Here is a 6,837-nt window from a genome sequence, read left to right on the forward strand (position 1 = left end):
CAGTTTAAACAAATGTCTTACAGACATCTAATTTGACCAGGGTGCCTATAACATTATGATAGAAGCCAATGGGCAGCTGCTGAATTCTGAGAACAAACTTTTAAAATGCTTGACTATATACTTTATATTATATGACAGTCTAATAGAGCAGGTTTAGGATAAGACAGACACCAATGTCACCTACCAAAGCTGCTCTTAAATTTTTTATATACAACTTTTACCACAGTAAAAAAGTAGTTCCGGTAACTTTTGCTTTCCTCAAAGGGGAATTCCACCATTTTTTAAAATTTCAGTATAATTCAGTAGTGACATGAAAATGTGGGATTTTCAGAAGTATTTTTTTTTGTTGGCTACATAGAACCTTTTTCAAAAAGGGTTCTTTAGCACATTCTCCATCAATCCGAAGAACCTTTTCACAATGCAAAGAACCCTTTAATCATGCAAAAGGTTCTTTGAGTGTTCAAGGTTCTATATAGAACCGTCTTCTTTACTAAAGAACCCTTGAAGAGCCATCTTTTGAAAGAATGTATGATGTCAACTTGTAACAATTGTGACATAGAACCATTTTATACATACTGCATACATATTTATGGTTCTATAAAGAACCTTTGTCTTTACTAAAGAACCCTAGGAGAGTGTGCAGATGCGAAGATAGAGATCAGGTTAAAGAGACGCTGATGTATCCCTTTTAAAATAAACCTGCCTAGCCTCACATGGACACTTCTGACTGTGTGAGGAAGATGCCATTTATGAAATGATTTAATATGTTATGTAATAGGTGTGGTTTTCAAATAATTTGAGATTTGACAGATTTTGACGTCTTAAAATGATTTGTTCATGTTACACTCAAAGTGGAAAAAACACTAAAATTAAAACGGCATACTTTATTTTTACATATATTGATCTATTAAGCTTTTCTGATTAATACAGTGGGCTGCAATTGATGATTACTAATAAACTGATTATACAGGCCTGCTGAACTGTTAAATACTTGGCTTTCTTATATATTATTTGAACCAAATTATAATATTTGTCACATGTTAATCATTTTTAAATCAGGATCAAGAATAATAAAATATGCATTCATATAGACTTTACTGCATCACAGAGAATATTTATTATCATGTACTGGTGTTAAAGGATTAACACTATCAGGGTAAAGGTCAACTTCAGTATGATAAATATGAACTTTGATTTGACTTTAAAGACTTTAATATAATAACGGTGTGTTTTAGTGTAATATTTTCTTTACTGGTCAGGATTCCTCTGCTGGACTGTAGACCTTCCAGCAAAACAGCCTGCATCATCTGATGTTTCGCAAACAGGTTTATTGTGTACTTTGACAGACATTTAACTTTTTTCCAACTATTATTCCTTTTAAACTTGTTCTACTTGTTTCCTAACTGCCGGGTCCGGTGTGGTCCAGAGGAGGATGGGTTGAAACCCGGATTTCTGGACAAGCTGCTTTGAGACAATGTCTGCTAATAAAAGTGAATTTCATCCAAATGAGTCTTTCTGAATTATGTGTGAAAGAAAACAATAACATATGAGGTATTATGTATACAGACGCCTTTATATACAGTTGTATGCAAAAGTTTCGTGTAGTTGATGTTTTTAAGTGAAATTAAATGATCAAATTCTCTACAAAGAACGCAGTTAAATATGACATTTTCTGCTAATTTATAGAGCACATTTTTATTTCCTGAATTTAATGTATTGAAAAAAATAAAACAAAATAAAAAATGTGCTCATTTTTTTATTTTACAAACCACATTTTGTGTTTTTTCCCCAGTATATTTAATTACATTTTTTTTATTATTTAAAAAACATACTTGAACTGTGGCGCAACAAACTTTTGCATAAGGCTGTTCAACTGTATCGATTGTTCCACTGAATTGGTTCAAAGCTGAAAACACATTTTGGACTTTTTAAACTGACTTAGACTAAAATCCCTTTTGCTTTGAGTGACTCTATATGCTAATTACGTTTAATTTTATTAAAACAAATGATTGAACATTCCATTTTGTAACTACCAAAACAATCATAACTACACGAACTTTACCAAATGTTTCAGTGGTGACTGTTTCAGTAGTGACAATTTTAGCTCATTTTGTGCAGAACTCAAAAACACTAGCCAGTGCATGACTAGCAAACACAGCTGTGAACAGCTGTGACACACATAAAATCATAATATTTTTCATTAAAACACAAGACTACTTCACTGCAGAAAATATGTGTTTCGGTAGAGACAATTCATAACATTCCACACTGATTTTCAGACTTTAGGAAGCACTTATTTTAAAACAATGGGATCTAACTGATCACCATGTGGCCATGAGGGACAGGGATGCAGTCCTGCTCTATAATGCAGGGGCGTGGCTAAAATAAGGCTCCGCCTGTGGACTAAAACTCTTTTTGTTTCGGTAGTGACATGAAAATGTGGGACAGCATTTTCTACATTTTTTATTTCAAATTAAACTTATGATAAATCTAAATCTTTTAACTTTACTTTGAAAGAAATTAAAAAGATTAAGTTTTAGAAAATTCTCAAGTGCAAATTTAGGGGTTAGGATTTGGGACAGCCACCTCCCAAGTACCCTATATATGATGATTTTGTATATATTTAACTCATTATTATCTCAATTTATGCTTTAGCTTTAAATAGATCATAACGGAATCCTTGTAAATATATAAGGTCTGAGTGCTTAATTATTTTTTAAATAGCTTCTTTACTGTCTAGACAAATTTGGTAGAATGACTTTATTTATATATTCACACATAGTTTGTCTGTTTGGTTACACTTTACTGTACAGCAGTGTTCATAAGGCTATATGACACCTACATAAGCCTTTTATGATAACTGACATTAACATAAACACGATTGTAAATGCTTATAATACAGCTTATAAATGTTTACACACAATACAATAAGCCAAAACAGCAGCTGTATGGTCTAAAAAGGTCACAGCTTGCTGATATGGTGACCATGGTCGACTGCCGAACCATAGACGCTGTCCAATTGACTGAAATCACCCACGTGGTTACCTATGTTGCTCAGACAAATGTCACGTATGATGTGAACTGATAAAGTGTTTTTGTTTGCCAGCATGCCACTAAAATTAGCTACATAAACAGCCAAGGGTGGTCTTTGCACTAGGCAACCACCAAGGGGCCCCATGACCTGAGGGCCCAGTCAAATTACAAAACAAAATTCAACACAATTTCTTCTATTTTATCTAATTTGTCACATCAGATCATCTAATTTGAATATAGGATAAAGACAAGACGAGTAAACACAAAATGCAGCTTTTAAATGATGATTTCCATTTATTGAAGATAAAGATTTATTTGAAACCCTGTATCACCCATGTGAAAAAGTAATTGCCCCTAGACCTAATTATTTAAATTCAGCTACATTAGAAAGATTTTGAGCAGGAACTGATCGTTTAAGGTCTTGCCACAGCGTCTTAATGGGATTCAAGTCAGGACTTTGACTCGGCCACAAAAACTCTTAATTTTGTTTCTTTTGAGCCATTCAGAGGTGAACTTGCTTGTGTGCTTTGGATCATTGTCCTACTGCATAACCCAACTGTGCTTGAGCTTTAGGTCACAAACTGACGAGCAGACATTCTCCTTCAGGATTTTCTGATTGAGAGAGAGAGTTCATGGTTCCATCAATTATGACAAGTCGTCCAGCAAAGCAGCTCCATACCTTCACACTACCTCCACCATGTTTCACTGTTGTTATGATGTTTTTATGGCAGAATGTGGTGTTAGCTTTATTCCAGATGTAACGGTTCCACCTTTGACTCATCAGTCCACACAATATTATCCCAAAAGTCTTTTTTTGCAATTTGCAACTCTCCCATGGATGCATTTTTGCCTAGTGTTTTTCTTATTGTGGAATCGTGTACTTGTGTAATCGTGTAATCGTGTAATCGTGACCTGTTTGTCTGAGTTCTTTTGTGACCTCCTGAATGATTCATTGATGCACTCTCTGTAAAAATCTAGTAGTCTGGCCACTCCTGGGAAGGTTCACCATTGTTCCAGGTTTCCTCCATTTGTGGATGATGGCTCTCACTGTGGTTTGCTGGAGTCCCAGAGCCTCAGCAATGGCTTTGTAACCCTTGTATGGTAGATTTCAGTGACTTTGTAATGCATCTGTATTTGAACCTCTTTAGAACGTGGCACAATGTGCTGCTTTTTGAGACCTTCTAGCCTACTTCACTCTGCCAGACAGGTTCTATGTGATGTTTAGGCTCAACTAATCTGGCAGTAATCATGTCTGGGTGTGGCTAGTGAAACTGAACCCAATAGTCAAATGATTTTGGTTAACTGGTTGATTTTTCATGTAGGGCCAGGCAGGGCTGAAGAGCACTTTTCCTTGAATAAATTATATCATCATTGAAAAAACAGCATTTTGTGTTTACTTGGGCTTTTTTGTCTAATATTAAAACTGGTTTTATGATCTGAATCTTTCAAGTGTGACAAATATGCAAAACAGAAGAAATTGGTAAGGGGCAAATACTTTTTCACAACACTGTATACTGTACATGTTGAGTACATGAACACTCAAAGAATCTTTCGCATGCATAAAAGGTTCTTGATATGATGAAATTGTTCTTCAAGTTGATAGAGAATGTGTTGTTTATGGTTCTATACAGCACCAAAAAGGGTTCTGCTATTGTTACAATGTCAAGCTTGAATCAATCACTCTATATAGAACCATATACAACACACTCTCCATCAATCTGAAGAACTATTCAAGGTAAAATAAGATAATCCTTTATTAGTCCCACAACAGGGAAATTCTCAACACGCAAAGAACCTTTTATGCATGCAAATGGTTCTTTGAGGGTTCATGGTTCTATATAGAATCGTCTTTCCTAACCATCTGTTGTAAGAGTGTAGGACCCCAGAATCACTAAACCCACCCCTGTATATAGCAAACATACTTTCATACAGTAATCATTGACACTGTCATTGCAGTGCCAAAAATAAGGAGAGATTATTTGGGCAAGCAGCCGTTAGCCAGCTAGCTAACACCATTTTATGCAAAGGAGGACCTTCTGGGCACAGATGGTATAAAAGTTATATAGATTTTACAGGATGTGAAGCTCAGAAAGTAAAATAGCTGGGGGTTGCTTTCTCACTCAGTAAAATGTCGTCAATAAAATAAATAATAACCTGGTCTAAAACTGGTTATTCTTGCTTTAGCTAAACAGCAACTAATGACTTAAACAAACTCGGATAACGTCAGGAAGGACCAGCTCGACCGGGGGGGGGGAAGGAGACCCACACAGGTAAGTGTCTAAGGTCAGTACAAAAATAGAGACAAAAACATATTCAGAACATTGTACTGGAATTTAAAACTAATCTCGAGACGCCCCTCAGTCTCTCCCGAGTGTCTCCTACTTACTTTTGTGTCAGTGATCAAAACTGGGCCTCTAGATGCATCATATCTGTATCGTTCATAGCTCAGCCACACTTTTTAGAAGATCAGTGGGCCTCATTCACCAACTGTTCTTAAGAAATTTCTTCTTTAAACCCACTTGCAGTTTTCTTATTTGAGATTTGTTCTTAGGAAAGAACAGAATCTACAAACACTCAAGAGCACGAAGGTGTGAACATCTCTATGGTTTAAGAACAGGTCATTAATCTGACGTAGACTTGTTCTTAGGACCTTTCTCAAGAACACATTTAGGTCATTGGACAGAAACATCAATTTTTGTGTCCCTGGCGTTTACAGATATCTTACACTTCACACATTGGATTTCAGAAGTTATTTTAACAATTACACCTTCTTGAGCCTCAATTTAGCAATATTGGTTTTTAAATCAATTATATAGAATTCCAAGAACCACAGAAGTGCTTGTCCTCACAGTCATGTGTAAAGGCTGAGCGCCATATTTTGACGTAAAAAAAATATCTTTTTCTGCAATTTTAACTGCAATAATCTACACATGACTAGGGAATATACGATTTAAACGACATAAAGAAAACAGATGCCAAATAAATATTATAAAATATATAATGAAAGTTGGGGTCCCCAGGAGTCATGTCACTGGTGTTACTGCGTAACAAAAAGTCTCTTATTTTGAAATAAAAATCACACTGATGACATCACTTGACTTCCTTTTACCTGTTTCCTGAGAATCTATGAAGAAAAGCTCATGGTGAGTCCACTGTGTCTCTCAGTTATCAGAGATTTTCTCATTTAGCTCATGATTTCACATGAAGCTTTTAGTTGACGTCACTGGTGTGACCGACTTTATTCTTAGGTAATTGTGAAAAAAATAGAATACAAATGGATTAGATTACATATTTTGGTGGACATTCCATGATTGACAAAATGTGGTTTGATGCTCTTTTTGTAAAATGCATTTTTCATTAAAAATGTCACTGGTGTTAATGTGTCTGGTGCTACCTTTCTTATGTGTAAAACCAATGACGGTCAGTCACACCAGTGACTCCTATGGACAGATAAAAAAGTGGACATTTCTGTAGAATGACCCATTTAAGAAACAACTTGGGAAGATATTGGTGAATGAGGCCCAGGGTGTTCACAAGGACATGCTACTTTGCAGTCTTTTGTACTAAAATAAAATTCGAAGCCATATCAATCAGTGTACCATACAGTTGTACATAAAAGTTTAAACACCCCCAATAAGTGACACTTCCTCTACAGTAAACACACTTCAACATGGCATTTTCCAGCAAGTTTTAGTGCACGATTTGTATTTATATCCTGCGTTTAACATATTGTGAAAAAAGAACTCGTAAAATATAAAATTTGCCAAAAACAGGACACATTTTAATTTTATTTTTTCCACAATA

Source organism: Colossoma macropomum, unplaced genomic scaffold (genome assembly GCF_904425465.1).
Source record: "Colossoma macropomum unplaced genomic scaffold, Colossoma_macropomum, whole genome shotgun sequence".
Taxonomy (NCBI): Eukaryota; Metazoa; Chordata; class Actinopteri; order Characiformes; family Serrasalmidae; genus Colossoma; species Colossoma macropomum.